The sequence below is a fragment of the Canis aureus genome, chromosome 32 (genome assembly GCF_053574225.1).
Source record: "Canis aureus isolate CA01 chromosome 32, VMU_Caureus_v.1.0, whole genome shotgun sequence".
NCBI lineage: Eukaryota > Metazoa > Chordata > Mammalia > Carnivora > Canidae > Canis > Canis aureus.
The window spans coordinates 40,744,204-40,762,121 of NC_135642.1; the positions used below are offsets into that span (position 1 = coordinate 40,744,204).

Below are 17,918 nucleotides of genomic sequence, written 5' to 3' on the forward strand. Positions count from 1 at the left end.
CACCCCCCCCCCCCCCATGAATAAATAAATAAATAAATCTTAAAAAAAAAGAGGTTATTAGAGGCCTCTCTCATTGGCAAAATTAGAAAAATCCAAAGAACATGAAAAGGGTGATAACTGATGGAAAGTGGGGCCTTGTGACAATATTATGGTCACCACAGATTTCTCAGGAAACGCTGCATGTTTCCTCTTTTTTTTAACAGGGTGGTCATCCTTTTCAGCTTATGACAGTGCCAAAAATATTCATACTTGGACTTAGTTTATATCTGAGAAAGTATACCAAGTCTTTATCATTCATGATAAGCAGTGGAGTGGAAATGGGATAGGAAAACATGCTTATGTGGAGCCTTCTTTAGCCGAGGGGTAGCCAATGACTAGGTTACAAGAGTATGCATATTATGATGCATGGTAGATCAGGCTTTTCCTAATTTGACCCCTATGTGCCTTATCTGCTATTTCTTCATACCCATCCTGGCATAGCAAAGTAACAATGTGAAGTTTTTCTTTTTGCCTTTGTAAGTCTTTTTCCTTTGCTTTTAATGCTTTCCCCTGGGATCCCTGGGTGGCTCAGCGGTTTAGCGCCTGCCTTCAACCCAGGGCGTGATCCTGGAGACCAGGGATCAACTCCCACATTGGGCTCCTTGCATGAAGCCTGCCTCTCCCTCTGCCTGTGTCCCTGCTTCTCTTTCTCTCTGTGTCTCTCATGAATAAATAAATAAAATCTTAAAAAAAAAAATCTTTCCCCTGATAAACTTTCATACTTAGACCCACCTTAAACATAATTTCTTCTTTGAATCCTTACACAAATCCTTTGTGAATGGGTCTCAAAATTTTGTACATACTTTTATTTAAAAACTCTTATCTCTATTATTTATTCTTCCACTACATAGATTTTTGCAATCCTTAAGGGTAGGATCAGCATATTAATTTTGGCATTCTCATTGACCAGCACAGTCTGGAATATAGCTGTTAAACAAACATTGATTGAATAGTCATATATGAATGAATTTTCTTATTGATTTTATTATTGATAACAATTAGTCTTGTTAGTATTCCTTTTTTTTTTGTCAATTGTTTATATTCCTCTTCACATTACTGAATTAACTCTTCATTCTCTAATATGCTTTCCGTTTTTTGTTCTTGACTGGTCATTTAAGGTCATGTTAGTCATCACAACTGTTCTCTGAAGTAGATGGCATTTTTGCTGTTTTATGGATAAGGAAATTGCGACTTCAGAGGATTTGAATAACCTGCCAAGGTTTTCATAGCTGGGGTTGGAACTCAGTATTTTATATGATTAAATAATAAAATATGTATAAATGTAAAACATGTGAATGTGATTGTCTTGTGTGCTAGGTATTTTCTGTTTGTCTCTTTAGGTCCACTATATTCTTTTCTCCATCTAGCCCTGTGCTCCAGGACACTGATGTTTACAGGCTGAGTCCAGTGGGCTCTGACTTGTGACTTCATTGCTATGGCCTATGAATCCAAATAAATCATAAACAAGAATGGAATAGAGTCAGAAGGCTAGCTACTACATGCCGCATTTAACCTTTACAACCTACATGTGTACCATCCTCAGAATTTCAAGGTAGAATTGCTATTACAACATTTACTATTTTGTAGTCCAATGTAAGTATTTAAAAACACAAAGTGAAAAAAAAAAAAACACAAAGTGTTTTAATGTTAAATAATTCCACTACTTGACCTACATTACAGAATGCATTTATACTATGCAAAGTCTATTCATGATTTATGTATAAAATTACGAACTGAGACCAGTGGTCTGCAAAGCCAAACAACATTCTTGTTGTGATAGAAGCACCAAAAGAGTTTGAAAGAATAACATTATGAAAGTCTTCCAGATGCACGAGGTAACAAGTGTTTGATATGTTTAAAGGGAGAATAGCTGACTTGACTCATTTTGCTCAATAAGATAAGAAGATGTGGTTTATGTATACAATGGAATATTACTCAGCTATTAGAAATGACAAATACCCACCATTTGCTTCAACGTGGATGGAACTGGAGGGTATTATGCTGAGTGAAGTAAGTCAGTCGGAGAAGGACAAACATTATATGTTCTCATTCATTTGGGGAATATAAATAATAGTGAAAGGGAAAATAAGGGAAGGGAGAAGAAATGTGTGGGAAATATCAGAAAGGGAGACAGAACGTAAAGACTGCTAACTCTGGGAAACGAACTAGGGGTGGTAGAAGGGGAGGAGGGCGGGGGGTGGGAGTGAATGGGTGACGGGCACTGGGTGTTATTCTGTATGTTAGTAAATTGAACACCAATAAAAAAATAAATTAAAAAAAAAAGAAAGAAAAAAAAATATCTTTTGTGAAGTTCTCAGAGGAGCTTATTCCTGATACCATTTAAACTAATGTAAGGAAATGTCTTTTAACCTACTGTTCATCACTAGTTTTTTTGAAGTGAAAACTTGAATGCATCTCAGATTGTTATTTAATGTGGAAAGGAAAATATGTATATAATTTTATTTACTAGTTTCACTGACTTTTTTTTTTTTTAAGTTTATTTATTTAGTAATCTCTGCATCCAATGTGGAGCTCAGTCTCACAACCCCAAGATCAAGAGTTGTATGCTCTTCCAGCTGAGCCAGCCAGGTGTCCTTTAACTGACTTTTTAAATGTAATAATTTCAATTCATTGACCCTAAATATATTATCTTTTTTTTTTTTTAATCATCTAAATTTGTATTACATTAATACAGTTAATAGCTGGGTCCTTGGAATATGGCAGTGTCTGAAGATTGGTTTATAATGTTGCATTCCATCCTACTATAAAGTCTAAAGGGTGAAAATAGGACTTCAATATTTACAAAGATTTTTCTAGTCATCCTTAGGAATGGAATTATAAAATGTAGGAACACCTGAGGGGCTCAGTGGTTGCTGAGAGTCTGCTTTTGGCTCAGGTCGTGGTCCCAGGTCCTGGGATCGAATTCTGCATCGGGCTTCCCTCAGGGAGCCTACTACTACCTCTGCCTACGTCTCTGCCTCTCTGTGTGTCTCTCATGAATAAATAAATAAAATCTAAAAAAAAAAAAAGTATGACGTGTAAACAATAGCTAAAGGATTAAGGTGGGGGCACTTGGGTGGCTCAGTTAGTTAAGCGTCCCAACTCTTCTCATTTCAGGTCTTGTTCTCAGGGTCATGAGTTCAAGCCCTGCCTTGGGTTCCATGCATGGAGCCTACTTAAAACAAACAACAACAAAATAATTAAGAATGGCAGTACATTTACTTTATTTCACACCAGAGTCAACACTGTTTTTGATCCATACAGTCAGATGAAAAGGGATCTTTTTTTTTTTTTTAATATTTTATTTATTTATTCATGAGAGACACACAGAGGGAGAGGCAGGCTCCAGGCTGGGAGCCTGACGTGGGACCTGGGTCTCCAGGATTACGCCCTGGGCTGAAGGTGGCGCTAAACCACTGAACCACCCGGGCTGCCCATGAAAAGAGATCTTAAAGGTTGTTCTGACCAACCACCTACCAAGCACTGGCTTCCTGTTAAGTGGTCCCTGAGTTGATATCTTACAGTGACTTAAACCCTCACAGCCACTTCTAGAAGTGAGTACATTTCATATTTGAACAGCTGTGATTTTGATTTTCTCCATATGTTAATAGTCTGTAGCATTTATTTATTTATTTATTTATTTATTTATTTATTTATTTATTTATTTATTTATTTATTTAACCTACCTTGTTCTAACCTTTTCTCCTGATAGCTTTTCTATGACTTTGAAGACTTGCTGAACATACTGGAGACTACCAATGCATTAAACTATATCTGGACTAACGTTTTTTTTTGAGGTAGAATCTAGAATAAAGCTTCTACTTTACTTATGGATTTTTGATTAGGAAAATTACTGGTCATTGGTATTTTGAATTCAGACTTGTGCTGTCTGCTCAACAAAGTTACATAAGGTGGAACACTACAGAAGCACATGTACCCTGGTCAGTTAAATAAATGCAGAGAAGGCAAAGGCAGATCTACTTATTCATACCTTCATTGTAGACTTTGGACGGTTTTGTAGTAATGAGTGAATAGGTAACTCATCTTAGTGTTATTATTAATCATGTTCTATATATTTATTCTTTATTTATAAAAATAAAGGCAGTTGCTAGATAATGTTAACTAGTTAACTCTGAATAAAATGTTTTATGCTCCTTTTTTAAAGCTTTGGGGTCAGTTTAAGTGAAGAATATCCTGGAATTGAAATGCAAATTTATCTTTATGAATCAGGATTTTCTTCATTTTATGTAACCAACACAAAATTTATAAATAAGTTGCAACTTAAGGTCAATATGACTGAACTCTCCACCATAACCTTTGATTTAAAAAATAAAATTAACCCCAGTATTCTAAGACTGTTGATAAGACTTTCTTTAGGATTTAAAAAAATTGTTTGTGCATGTATTTTCTTGGGTCAAAATTCAAAAGTACAAAAGATAAAGTAAAAAATCCCCTCCCTTAATGTCTTCATTACTTGGTTTATTTTCTCAGAGGCAATCACTATTATTAATATCTTCATTCTTAATATTTTTCTCTTAAAAGTAGGACCTCCACCCTTCTTTTAACTTGATTTTTATCCGTTTTTTGAGACCCTAAACATCATATTAAGATTATTTAATGAATTTCTGAGAGTGATGGGTTTTTTTCTGTCTATAAAGTTGTTTTATTAATTTAGGAACATAAAAATGCACTTTGTATTCTATGACATCTCTTGTAATCACTTTATTATCTAAGAATACTTAGATCTGCAAAAGTCTGAGAAAACTGAAACAGTGGTCAGGGTAAAAGCTCATCTCCTACTCATCTTTTTCTGATAGTAAAATGAGCTAGAGAGGATACGTTTTCTCTCTGAATATTCACTTTCTCCATCCCCAGCTATTGGATGTGTCAAAGTTTAGACACTTTTCCCTAGCTCACTTGTTTGCATGTGAAAGCTTGACAATTCCAGTGTATAGTAACAAATCTTTGAAGAGAGATTAAAAAAGTAGTCTCTCTCTATCTGACTGACTTCCTGGGGAGGCCTCTAGTGCTCTAGCTACCCCGTGCTTCCTGATTGGGAGATGGCTGCCTACAGTTGTTTTAAGAAGGGATTAGTACTGGGATACCTGGGTGGCTCAGTTAGTTAAGTGTCATACTCTTGATACTCAGCTCAGGTGGCAATCTCAGGGTGGTGAGATGGAGCCCGGTGCTAGGCGTGAAGCCTGCTTAGGATTCTCTCTGTCCTCCCTCTGCCCCTGCCTCCCCCTCTTTAAAAAAAAAAAAAAAAAAAAAAAAAAAGATTAGCACCACTAGAACTAATCATTTCTATAACTAAACCATATATATGAAACTTTTTTTCCAAATTACCGTAGTATGATAAAAGTTGAATCACAGTTAGGGTTATGGTAAGGATGTGGACACAGCCATAAGCTAAGGAAAAAATTCATCCAATCTGGGAATGGACCTTCAGATTCTTGCTGCTGTGTCTTTTAAGGTCATTACTCAATTAAAATGCCTTCAGAACCCTAGGATATTTGGAGTGGGGGCAGTTGTTTTTCTAAATTATGGTATTATAGTGGGTGGGAAGGAATGCTGGATGCTGAGAATGAATTTTTCAGGAATGCCTAGGTGTTTCTTGACTGCTAAAGGTCTCACATTACTTTGTAAAAATCTTGTTTATTTTAATTTCAGTATAGTTATCATACAATGTTATATTAGTTTTGGTACAGTATGTAATATAGTGATTCACCAGTTCTATACATTACTCATTGCTCATCATGATAAGTGTACTCTAATCTTCTTCACCTATTTCACCCAGTCTTCTACCCGCCTCCTCTCTAGTACCTTCAGTTTGCTCTCTGTAGTTAAGAGTTATTTCTTGGTTTATCTTCTTTCTCCCTTATTTTTCTTCGCTTTTCTGTTTTTGTTTTGTTTCTTAAATTCCACACATGAGTGAAATCATATGGTATGTCTCTAACTGGCTTATTTCACTGAGCATTAGACACTCTCACTCTCACTCGTTGCAAATGGCAAGATACCATTCTTTTTTTTTTTTTTTTTACGGCTGAATATTCCCTTCTTTATTCTTTCACTTATCAGTAGACACTTGGGCTGCTTTCATAACTTAGCTATTGTAAATAATGCTGCAATAAACAGAGGGGTGCATGTATCCTTTTGAATGAGTGTTTTTGTATTTTTTGGGGTATATATCCAGTAGTGTGACTACTGGATCATAAAAGGTAGTTCTATTTTTAACTTTTTGAGGAAATTCCATACTGTCCAGAGTAGCTGCCCTAGTTTGCACTCCAGCAACAGTGCAGTATGGTTCCTATTTCTCCACATCCCCTCGACCATCTGTTTGTTTCTTTTATTTTGATTTTAGCTGTTCTGGTAGGTGTGAGGTGATATTCCATTGTATTTTGCTTTGCATTTCCCTGATGATTACTGATGTTGAGCATCTTTTTGTGTGTCTGTTGGCCATCTGTATTTCTTCTTTGGAAAAATGTTCATATTTTCTGCTCATTTTTAATAGGATTATTTGGTTTTTGGTGTTGAGTTATATAAGTTATATAAATTCTTTATAAAATATTTTGGATACTAACCCTTTTTATAGGAAATGTCATTGCAGATATTTTTTCCCATTCTGTAGGTTATCTTTTGTTGATTGTTTCCTTTGCTGTGTAGAAGCTTTCTATTTTTATGTAGTCCCAATAGCTTAGTTTTGCTTTTGTTTCTCTTGCTTCTAGAAAAAAGTTGCTATGTGGGATGTTGGAGAAATTACTGCCTGTGTTTCTCCTCTATGATTTTTATGGTTTCAGGTCTCACATTTAGGTCTTTAATTCATTTTGTGAGTATATCTTTGTTTTGTATGGTTTAAGTCAGTTGTCATTATTTTGCATGTAGCTGTCCAGTCTCCCAACACCATTTGTTGAATAGGCTTTTTCCCATTGCATATTCTCTGAGACTAATGGGATCTTAGATACAATGCATCAGTTTAATTGGGAACATTATGTAAGTTGAGTACTTGATTTTTTACCAACTAATACTTCTTTAGCTGCTATGCTAGGGGAATACAAATACTGGACAACTTTTTTTTTTTTTTTTTTTAAGATTTTATTTATTCATGAGAGACAGAGGCAGGCAGAGACATAGGCAGAGGGAGAAGTCTGCTCCCCATGGGGAGCCTGATGAGGGACTTGATTCTAGGACCCTGGGATCACGACCTGAGCCAAACGCAGACTTAGCCACCCACCTATAAAAAGGCATGTATAAATAAGTTAAAGTATAGTGTCACTAAAGTATAGTGACATATGTATCAATCACATATCTTACATACAGGGTTAGAGAAGGAATGCTTAATGCTGTTTTCTGGGAAGGACTGACAGTTCATGGTAGAAATAGGTCTGAAGCTGGGTTTTAAAAAATGAATAGTTAGAGCTCAATAGGCAGATGGGATAGGAGAAGCCAGCGGTCCAGTCAGAGGAATGTATAAAGGCAGAAGCTGTTAATAGTCTGGTATGGGAAGTAGTGTGGTAGGAGCTGGGGCTAGACAGGTGGGCAGTTTATGTATGAAAGGCTTTAGCCTAGTACTAAATGAGATGAATTTATCCCCTAGGACCTAGTGAAACAAATTAATGTAGAGTTAGTATTTAGAAAGACCACTTTGATGGAAGTATAGGGAATATATAAGAATAGGATGAAATGAGGAAGCAAGGAGAATAGTGAGAAGTCTGTTACAATAATTTAATCAAGAAATATTTGATGAGGTTAGCAAGGCTGAAATAGGGATAGGCACTCAAGTAAATTAGGAGGTAAAATCAGTGAGAATTGGTGAATTTTATTAAGAGACAAAACAACTTAGTGGTTAAGTCTTTGACATCATATACAGAACTAAATTCAGGGGCAGCTTTGTTTTTTTTAAATCAATTTTATGACTTTGTGTCAGTTTTAATAAGTTCTCTTTCCTCATCTGTAAAATGAGTAGTTAAAAAATAGTTTAGCTGAAGCTTTAAGCAGCCTTCGTTTTGTTTTCAAAGATTTTATTTATTTATTCATGAGAGAGACAGAGGCAGAGGGAGAAGCAGGCTCCCCGTGGGGAGGCTGATGCAGGACTGAGCCAAAGGCAGATGCTCAACCACTGAGCCACCCAGGTGCACCTAAGCAGCTTTCATTTAACGGATTTCCAGACTAATTGTTCCTCTCCATTCCCTCAGTAGTCAGATTTATTTGATGTCCGTGGCAGGCTACATCAGGTAGTTGACCTTCCTAGATAAGCAAAAGTAAATAACAAAAGCCTCATACCTTATGGTGCCACTTAAAAAAAAATATTTTAGGGGTAGCCCGGGTGGCTCAGCGGTTTACGCCACCTTCAGCCCCGGGGTGTGATACTGGAGACCCGGGATCGAGTCCCACGTTGGGCTCCCTGCATGGAGCCTGCTTCTCCCTCTGCCTGTGTCTCTGCCCCCCCCCCCCCCCCCCGTCTCTCGTGAATAAATAAATGGAATCTTAAAAATATATATTTTAAAGATTAAAACATTTAATTTTTTTAATTTTTTAAGATTAAAGATTGTACTTTTATTTATTTAGAGAGAGTGTGCTGTGCTTGCACCAGTGGAGGGAGGAGGGGCAGAAGGAGAGGGTGAGAGAGGGAATCTCTAGCCGACTCCTCACTGAGCACAGAGCCTGACTCAGGGCTTGACTCCACAACCCTAGATAACGTACTGAACTGAAATCAAGAGTTGGGCCCTTAACTGACTGAGCCACCCATGCATCCTGATGCTACTTTTATGAAATGTCCAAAATAGGTAAATCCACAGAGACAAAAAGATGATTGTTTGTCAGCAGCTGGGTAGGGAAAGGGAGAATGGGGAATGGCCGCTAATGGGGAATGGCCGCTATGAGGTTTCTTTTTGGGCTGATGAAATGTTCTAAAATTAACGGTTGACAGATCTGTGTGTCACAGCTTTGAATATAATCAAAACTACTAAATTATACACTTTGAAAGTGAATTTTATGGTATGTGAATTTTGTCTGAATAATGTTATTGTAAATACTAATACACATGCCACGTTCACATTTCTGCATTGTTCAGAATGTCATTTTATAATTTTTCTTCTTCTAGTTTAGGGTTCCATCCAGGATCATGCATTACATTTGATTACCATGTCTAATTACCTGCTGAAGTTTTTGAGAGGATACAGTAAGAAATGTATAAGTGGTTAGATCCCTTGGAAATGAAAGGGGAAATGTTTTTCCTCAGTCTTCCTTAAACATGGGGAATGAATCTACATTATTTTATATGCACGCAAAAATAAAATGTTTGATTAGATTAAAAATGGCTTTTTTTTTTTTTTACAGCTTAAGCAAGGTAGCATTTTGAGATATTAAGGTTATGTTTTAAAACTAACTTTTAGAAATTCCTTGAAGTGTTAATTGTTTGAATGGATTTGAAGTAACAGGAGGGGCTCTATATAAATTTTAAAGATACTGTTGCTAATTTTGTGTATGTTTTACTATATCTTGGTAATTGACCTAAATGACACAATTATACATTCCTTTAAGCCTCGAAAGTTATCTAGATGTGGTGCTAGCAACCATTTTTACATAGAAAGGGAAATGTAGAATGGTAAAATGCTGATAGATACTTTACTTTGTGATCCCAAGTTTACTTGAATCACGTAGGCCTTGGTATTACAGAAGCTTTCTGTGTGTAATGATTGCCTTAATAATTTTGGCATAGAGTCTTTGGATGTGAAAAATAATTTTGAATTTTTTTTTTAAGGATTTTATTTACTCATGAGGACAGAGAGAGAGAGAAAGAGAGACAGAGACACAGGTAGAGGGAGAAGCAGGCCCCGTGCAGGGAGCCTGATGTGGGACTCCATCCCAGGACTCCAGGATCATGCCCTGGGCCAAAGGCAGGCGCCAAACCGTTGAGCCACCCAGGGATCCTCATAATTTTGTATTAAAGAATAACTACTTCTAAAGAAATTGTGTGGCATGGTTACAGAAATGTCTGCTCTGTAACTGTTGATGGTATTAAAAATACTGATTATTTTGCCTATTGCAGTGTTACTATTTCTACTTGAAATAAAGGAATAATAGGGAAATCAAAAATAGTTTGAGTATGTGTATGGGAAGATTGTAGACCTGAAGTTCAGCTATTTTGCTTAGAGAATATAGGTAGATATGTTCTCTTCTGGTTTTCCCCTTCCCTTTATATACCTTGATTTTAATTTTTATCAAGTCTGTCTATCTGGCCTTTGCCGCTGTGGCCCATTCATCTGTCCATCTGTCTGTTACAGTGCATATTGGGTACTTCCAGAAGTATGAATTCAGTGATGCAAAGGACAGGCGGGCTGCAGCAGCAAAGGTAGGACAGAATCATTCCAAAGACAAGTCATTAAAGGACCATTAAACACATATATGTGCAAGCACATTTTGGCAGCAAGTACCTCATTATTTAAGGGCACACCGATTATCCTGTAAATCTTGATGACAAGCCAATTCTGACATGACAAACAATTCTGATATATCCATTTATAAAGGGCACAGTTTTATTATTATTTTTAAACCAGAAGCTGATTTGGCACTTAGGCAAACAGAATAAATTAGTGTTTGCTACTACCTTTAAAAAAAAAAAAAAAAAAAAAAAAAAGCTGAATAATAGAGGAAATAGTTAAATGGAGGATAGTATTGTTATTTGCTTGATTCAAGGACCTGGTTGATTTTCAGAAACTATGACAAAGGACCTATTTGTAAAACTGGAAGGAAAAGGAGGAGGAAAGTAAATTGATCTGGCTATGCATGTATATTTTATATATTAATATTTATTTGTATGTCCGAGTCTTGAATATTCTGATGGAAATAATCTAAATTTTCCAGGTTGTTTAACTTCTTTAAGGAAGTTTAAGGATTTCTATTTAAATATTTGTACCATTTGCTTAGATATTTGTATCCATTTGCCTGCAAAATGATAGCAATTATGACACCAATACCTAGCTGCTCTTTTTTTAAATGCTATATTACAATGAGAGAGCAACAGCATTTTTTATATCGAATTCTAGCACTAAATCAGAGGCAAGTGTTAAGAACTCAGGCAACACAATGCAAATGTTTGAAGAAAAAGAAATGGAAAGCTTACATATAAGGTAAAGTATGAGGTTGCTTACTTTTATTATTCTAGTGTTGGGTGACGGAGTGAGATTCTAGGGATAGCTGAATGATACAGATATTTGCATCATTTTATTTATTAATATGCTTCTAAAAGGAAGGGGCTGTGTTTTTCTACATAGGTTAATATGGTGCTTTTCAGGTATTCCCAAATGAAAAGACAGATACAAGTTTGTATTTGATTTTCAGTGAAGACTGCTGGGTTTTCAAAATGACTATAAAACCTAAGATCTTAAGTAGCTACTGCCCAAATTCTGGCCCAAAAGACTGAGGTTAGTAGTTAATACTATAATAAACTGTATACTATATGGAGAAGAACTAGTCTGTATTCTCTTAAATGTGGAAATGTATTTTGTTTTTGTTTTTTTCTTTGTTTTTTGGAAATGTATTTTGAAGTTTCATACTATACCATAGTAGAAGTTTTTTAAATCAGTTGTGTTTGAAACAAGATGTTTTGGTGTTTGAGATGGCCCTTTTTTTGGTCTTTTGAAAACCTTTTTATTTTTTTGGAAACCTTTTTGATTAACTTTTTTACCTTCCTATTTTCATGTTTAGCTCCTTTTTCCAAATATATTTTATTTATTTCATGTTCTTAATAGATCATAAATAATTAACCTATTGTAGTATGGCATATTAAAATGAATATTGGTTACTAATTCTGAATTTTAGGGACCTGGATTCCTTCTAATTCTGCCACTTTTGACATTTCAAAAGTAACTTCTACTTTTCAGGTTTTTTTCCCTTTTAAAATGCATTTGGTGGTGGTACCTTTACAAAATTTGGTTAATGTCTTTTTGAAAAGGGATTCTTAGTAATGGTGTGAAAATGGGAACTATTTAACTGGATCTAGATCATTGCTAAGATTAGTTTTTTTTTTTTTTAAAGATTTTTTTTTTTTTTTAATTTACTCATGAGAGATACAGAATGAGAGAGAGAGGTAGACACACAGGCAGAGGGAGAAGCAGGCTCCATGCAGGGAGCCTGACATGGGACTCGATTCCGGGTCTCCAGAATCATGCCGTGGGCTGCAGGCGGCGCTAAACCGCTGCACCACCCGGGCTGCCCCTAAGATTAGTTTTTTAAAAAATAGTGTTCTTAGGTCAACATATGTCAATCTACAGTTGAAATGTTTTATTTTAGAAGAAAAATGAGTTGTATTGGTGCTTTTTTCCTGTTTCCTATTTTTTTCCTTCAGTATTATTGTGGATTTAAAAATTGTACAGTATTTTCTAATATGAACATATCGCTCTGTCATTTTCCCTATTGTTGGCCATTTTTTCCACTCTGTATTGTGTGTCTCCTTCCTATTGTCCCCTTCCTTTTCCTTTCTTGACCCAAAACCTAACCTTGGAAGTGGCCTTGCTGGACGTGGGTATAGACATTTACAGTTTTTATAATTAAGATGGAATGTTTTTTCTTTTGTTTTCTCTTTTATGATTTTTTTTGTATTTTTTTATTGGCGTTCGATTTGCCAACATATACACCCAGTGCTCATCCCGTCAAGTGCCCCCCTCAGTGGCAAGGTGGAGTGTTTTCAAAGGTTGTTGAGTTTATAACAATAGTATGTGAACTGTCTTTTTTTTTTTTTTTTTGCACCTCTGCTGGCAGTATTAAGAATCTTGAAATTTTTATTACACTGATAAAATATTACTTGGTTTAATTTATCATTTCTCTAAACTATCTTTTCATATCCTTTGCACCTTTTCTTAAGGAGTTCTTAATGTATGATTGTTACTGTAGCTCTTTTCTCCAACTTGTTACTTGTTTTAAAAAAATAGTGTACACGCGTGTGGTAACAAATGAAAAAGTTATTATCATCTCTGAATGATTACATTTATAATTTTAATATACCTCTGTCTTTTCCATTACCTTTTGATATTTTCTTTCCTCTTTCTTCTCTCACCTTTGACAATCCCCTCTATGCCACCTATATTTTTATGTTATTAAAGTCCTTTTGATTTGTGATCATAGCCAAGTCTTAATTTGCTCATAGCTTGATTTTTTTTTAAGTGACACTATTGAACAATGTTCGTGTTTATGACAGTTCAACGAGTATATTAGGGTTATTACTTTGTTTTTTAAAGATTTTATTTATTCATGAGAGACACAGAGAGAGACAGAGACATAAGGTAGAGGGAGAAGCAGGCTCCTCGCAGGGACCACCATGCGGGACTTGATCCTGGATCCCGGGATCATGCACTGAGCCTAAGGCAGACACTCAACCCTGAGCCACCCAGGCATCCTACTTTATGTGTATATATATGTATGTATGTATGTATGTATTTACTTACTTACTTTACTTACTTGGTATCAAGGTCATTTAGATTGTATTTACTCTTCTCTTGGAGCCCTCCATCCGATTCTTCTCATTAGGATGCCCTTCCCACTAAGTTTCTTATTGTCCTCTTGAGTTGGAGCCTTTGCTTCTCAGATCTGTGTCTTTTTCTTGCTTTAATCTCACTTGGCGGGCTACATCCTTAATTTAACTCCCATGTAACTTTTCTTAAGATGTTACTGGATGTGGCACTGAGTCTTTAACTTTCTAATTTGGTTGCTAGATAGGCTAGCTGAGAAAGTCTAGATTGTACTTTTTTTGAAAGATAATTGCCATCTGCACTTGCTGTTGCTAGTAAGTCCATTACTAGGACTTGATGGTTCTCATTTCTTGATGACTTTTTAATGTTTTAGCCTTATCTCTTTATCCTTGGTTGTCTGAAAAGATGGGTTAAGTGTGCATTTTCTCATTGTGTTGGGCCTTGGTAGACACTTTCAACTGGAAAATTTGTGTCCTTTTAAAGCTTTGGGAAATGAATGTATAATACTGCTTTGGTAATTTTCCTCTCTCTTCTCTTTCTGGAATTCCTGTTAGATGATTGTTAAAAAACAATGGATAGTGGCTTAAATAAAAATGATGATAAAATTATATTAGAAAGATTGGAGGGAAGGTGAATGTAAGAGTGTTGAATCTTCATCATTTTCAAGGATGGTGATAAATAACATCTAAAATAGAAATATAACAACTATCTGACAAAAGTATATTATTTAGGATAAAAGTAAATACCAGAAGAAACAGTGAAAAGAATTTATTTTTTATTTTATTATTATTATTTTTAAAGATTTTATTTATTCATGACAGACACGGTGTGGGGGGGAGTACACAGGCAGAGGGAGAAGCAGGCTCCATGCAGGAAACCCGACCTGTGACTCAATCCCGGGTCTCCAGGATCACACCCCGGGCCGAAGGCGGCACTAAACTGCTGATCCACCGGGGCTGCCGGTGAAAAGAATTTAAAATGCTGTGTCAGAGGACTAGAAATCAGTAGTGACTGAGATGTGGAAGAGAGGATTGTTAAACCTTGAGGTTATAACTAACTTCTAAAACTATGAATATACCCTAAATTTAAAAAATGTGTAAACGGGCGCTTGGGTGGCTCACTTGGTTTAAGTGGCTGCCTTCAGCTCAGGTCATGATCTTAGGGTCCTGGGATCGATTCCTATGTCTGGCTCCCTGCTCAGTGGAAAGTCTGCTTCTCCCTCCCCCTCTGCCCTTCCCCCTGCTCCTATTCTCTTCTCTCTCAAATAAATAAATAAAATCTTAAATGTTTTTTATTTTTTATTTTTAAAAAAGATTTTATTTATTTATTCATGAGAGTCACAGAGAGAGAGAGAGAGAGAGACAAAGACAGAGGGAGAAGCAGGCCCCATGCAGGGAGCCCGTGGGAATTGATTCCGGGACTCCAGGATCATGCCCTGGGCCAAAAGGCAGCATGCCCTGGTCTGACCACCGAGCCACCCAGGGATCCCAATCTTAAATGTTTAAATGGTGATTCAGTGCAACCCCATTATCAAAGGTTCACATTTAGTGATATCATCCTTCTTCCTTTTTATTCCTTTACTTTTTTGTTTTTATTATGCACTATGTAATATACTGAGTAAACTTCTAGCAGGGATAGATGAGCATTACCAAGTCATTTTTTATCAGTCAGGAATACTCTTCCTTAATTGATGTTCTCCATACTCTTTGACACAAAAATATGGAACACTTCCTGAATTTGCATGTCATCCTTGCAACAGAGGCCATGCAAATCTTTTCTGTATTGTTTCGGTTTTTGTATATGTGCTGCTGAAGTGAGCATTGCTATCTTCATTCTTTAAAATCCTCTCAGCAAATATATGTAGAAGTGTTCTTAGTCCCAGTATTCATTATAGACTTTCTGAAGGGAGGAAGGTTCCAATTATACATGCCACGTGTTCCTTTTTCATGATTCTTAGTCATCGAGCCTGTATATTTTGAGAATAATTGGCAGGAGAACATACTGCAGACATACATGGCCTATTACAGCTTGGTTATGAAACTTTATTTAAATGATACAGGAGTATATTTGTATCTATTTCAAGATCATTTAGATTTATGGCTACTTTTTGACCTTTAAAGAAATTTACAGTGGCTTTTTTTGATAGGATCTGAGATACAAATTAAAACCTCTACTCCTTTAAATAAGCACTGTGATTTTTTGAAGAATCTCAGGTTTATATTGTACACATTTTTGTGTACCATACACATAGAAGTAGTGAATGCTAACCAGAATGTCTATCAATAAGTGTTTTGATTTGCTAGGATGAAAAAGGAAGAAGTACTAGTTCAAATACGATGCTGTGTTAAAATTTATTATTAAAAAGTAGCTGGGAATGTGTATTTATCTTTTTTTTTAAGTGCTTCCAGAGGAAGAGATAACTATATATATAACACTTAACAATATTCATTTCACTTTGCAGAACTAATTCAATTTGGTATGCCATTTTTAGGTAGTTTAGGGATGGCTAGTGGTTGTGTTAAGTGAAGTGTGGTACTGTGAGGTCACTCAGATGTTTTGGTTGTATTTGTGGAACATTTAAGTATGTGCCACAATAGCTATGTATAGAACATTAATACTTTGGGCTTGACAATTGGAACCTAGAGGTGAGCTTGTGAGTAGATAACTAAAAAGATTATTAAATAATTCTCCAACAGTTCTGAATTACTGCAAAAATAGTAAAGTAACATAAGATGGTCTATATGGAATCTTCATTTATAGTTTGAATTAGCTCCTTTATCCCAAGGTAATTTGGAATTTGTAGTTACCTGGTTCTTGGTCTTTCCTTTTGGTTCTTACCCTTTTAACCGTAGGATTTTTTTTTTCCCCTCAAAAGAGTATGGGGGATTTTCTTTCCCCCTCAAGAGACTGAAACCCAAGAAAATTGCCTTGAATGGGGTCTCATGTAGTAGTAAATGTTTAAAACTATAGGGCTGTGTTTGTTGGAGGTGACTTGGCTCTTGATCAACTAGATGCTGAAGTATATAATGCTATGTTAAGATGACATTTTCTCCCCTGATGTAAAAACAGAAGTTTTACCTGACATTTTGTTTTCACCATTTGTATAAATATATCCCTTCCATCACACGCTCCTGTTTGGTTTGCAGTTGAATTTTTACAGAATAAATCAAATGATTACACACAGTGATAGTATCTTTTCTTTTTCTTTTTTTTTTCTTTTTTAATAGAAACATTTTACTTAAATTATTAAATTCTGATTAAACTCTTGAAATTCTTCTAGAGGTGAAATCTTAACTCCAAATTTGAGATGACGTAGAAGAAAATAATTGCCCTCATAAAATGTATATACAAGGGCAAGGAAAGAATAGCAGAGCCAAATTTGAGATATTACTGGAGGTAGTTCGCTAAATCCATTCATTAACGAGTTTTGGTACATCAGAATTATATTTGTAGTTCAAACACATGCTTCAGCACAATTTCAAGTTAAGTATCATGGATCTCCAGAATTTTATTTGGTCAAAGCTTGTCAGTGTTAAATTTTTACTAATCTCCAAGAGATAGAGAGTTAAACTGTGAAATAATTTGCTACAGTAATCTTCCAAGAAGCATCTCTAGGGGGAAAGTCTCTGAACAACATAAGCTTCAACAATTCCCCTTCTCTTCTACCTTCCTTCTCAAAGGAAGGGTAGCTTAGAAGTTCTTATTTGAAACTCGAAACTTTTGAGTATTTATGTTGTTTAGTTGTAAATTTGTTTTAAATACATATAGTTTTTAAGCTGTTTGGCAATTCTGTGATTATCTTCCTCAGTACCTCAGTACCTCCAAGTACCTTTCTGTGCTGCGTTGGTTTAGAAAGCTGAAAACTTTCTCCATCTTTCTGCATTATCAAGAGGTATTTGTGGCAAAGGCAGCAGCTAGACTTGTGTATATCACCTGGCTTTCTGGGTATCTAGAGGGGCAGTTGTGGCAGTGGTTGAATCATCATCAGTGATGACTTCCTGATTCCTGCTTTCTATTCTTTGGATCACAATTGTCTGCCATTCTTGAATTTAGTGCTTCCATTGCTGGCTTAAGTAGGGAGAGCTCCTTGTTATTCAGTCTGTTGTGTTCTGGTGTCATTCTTTTTTTTTTTTTTCCTGGTGTCATTCTTGTAGAAATAACCTTACAGCCCCACTCCTCCAGTCCTTCTACCAATTAATCATGGTCCTTCTACCAATTAAGCACGAATTCCTTTTATTAACTCCTCCTTTGCTCAAGATATCTTAAGAGTTTTTATACCCTTCACCAAGCCTTGAATGATCAAAGTCAAGAGCAATCTTTTAGTGACAAATACTACTCTTTCATTTTGTATATGGTATTGTATGAACTTTGGATACATAAAGAATTTATTTTTGTATGTCATTGACTAAGTAT

General features: G+C 35.8%; 1 protein-coding gene and 1 non-coding gene across 2 annotated transcripts in view; one reads left to right on the forward strand and one right to left on the reverse strand.

Moving 5' to 3' along the window:
• The window catches only part of ARIH1 (ariadne RBR E3 ubiquitin protein ligase 1), a 113,591-nt gene that overhangs the window by 18,205 nt on the left and 77,468 nt on the right, over positions 1-17,918 (forward strand). The window lies entirely within an intron of this gene.
• Positions 15,219-15,326, reverse strand: LOC144303689 (U6 spliceosomal RNA). Its single transcript, XR_013370668.1, has one exon. It is a non-coding gene; the product is annotated as a U6 spliceosomal RNA (small nuclear RNA).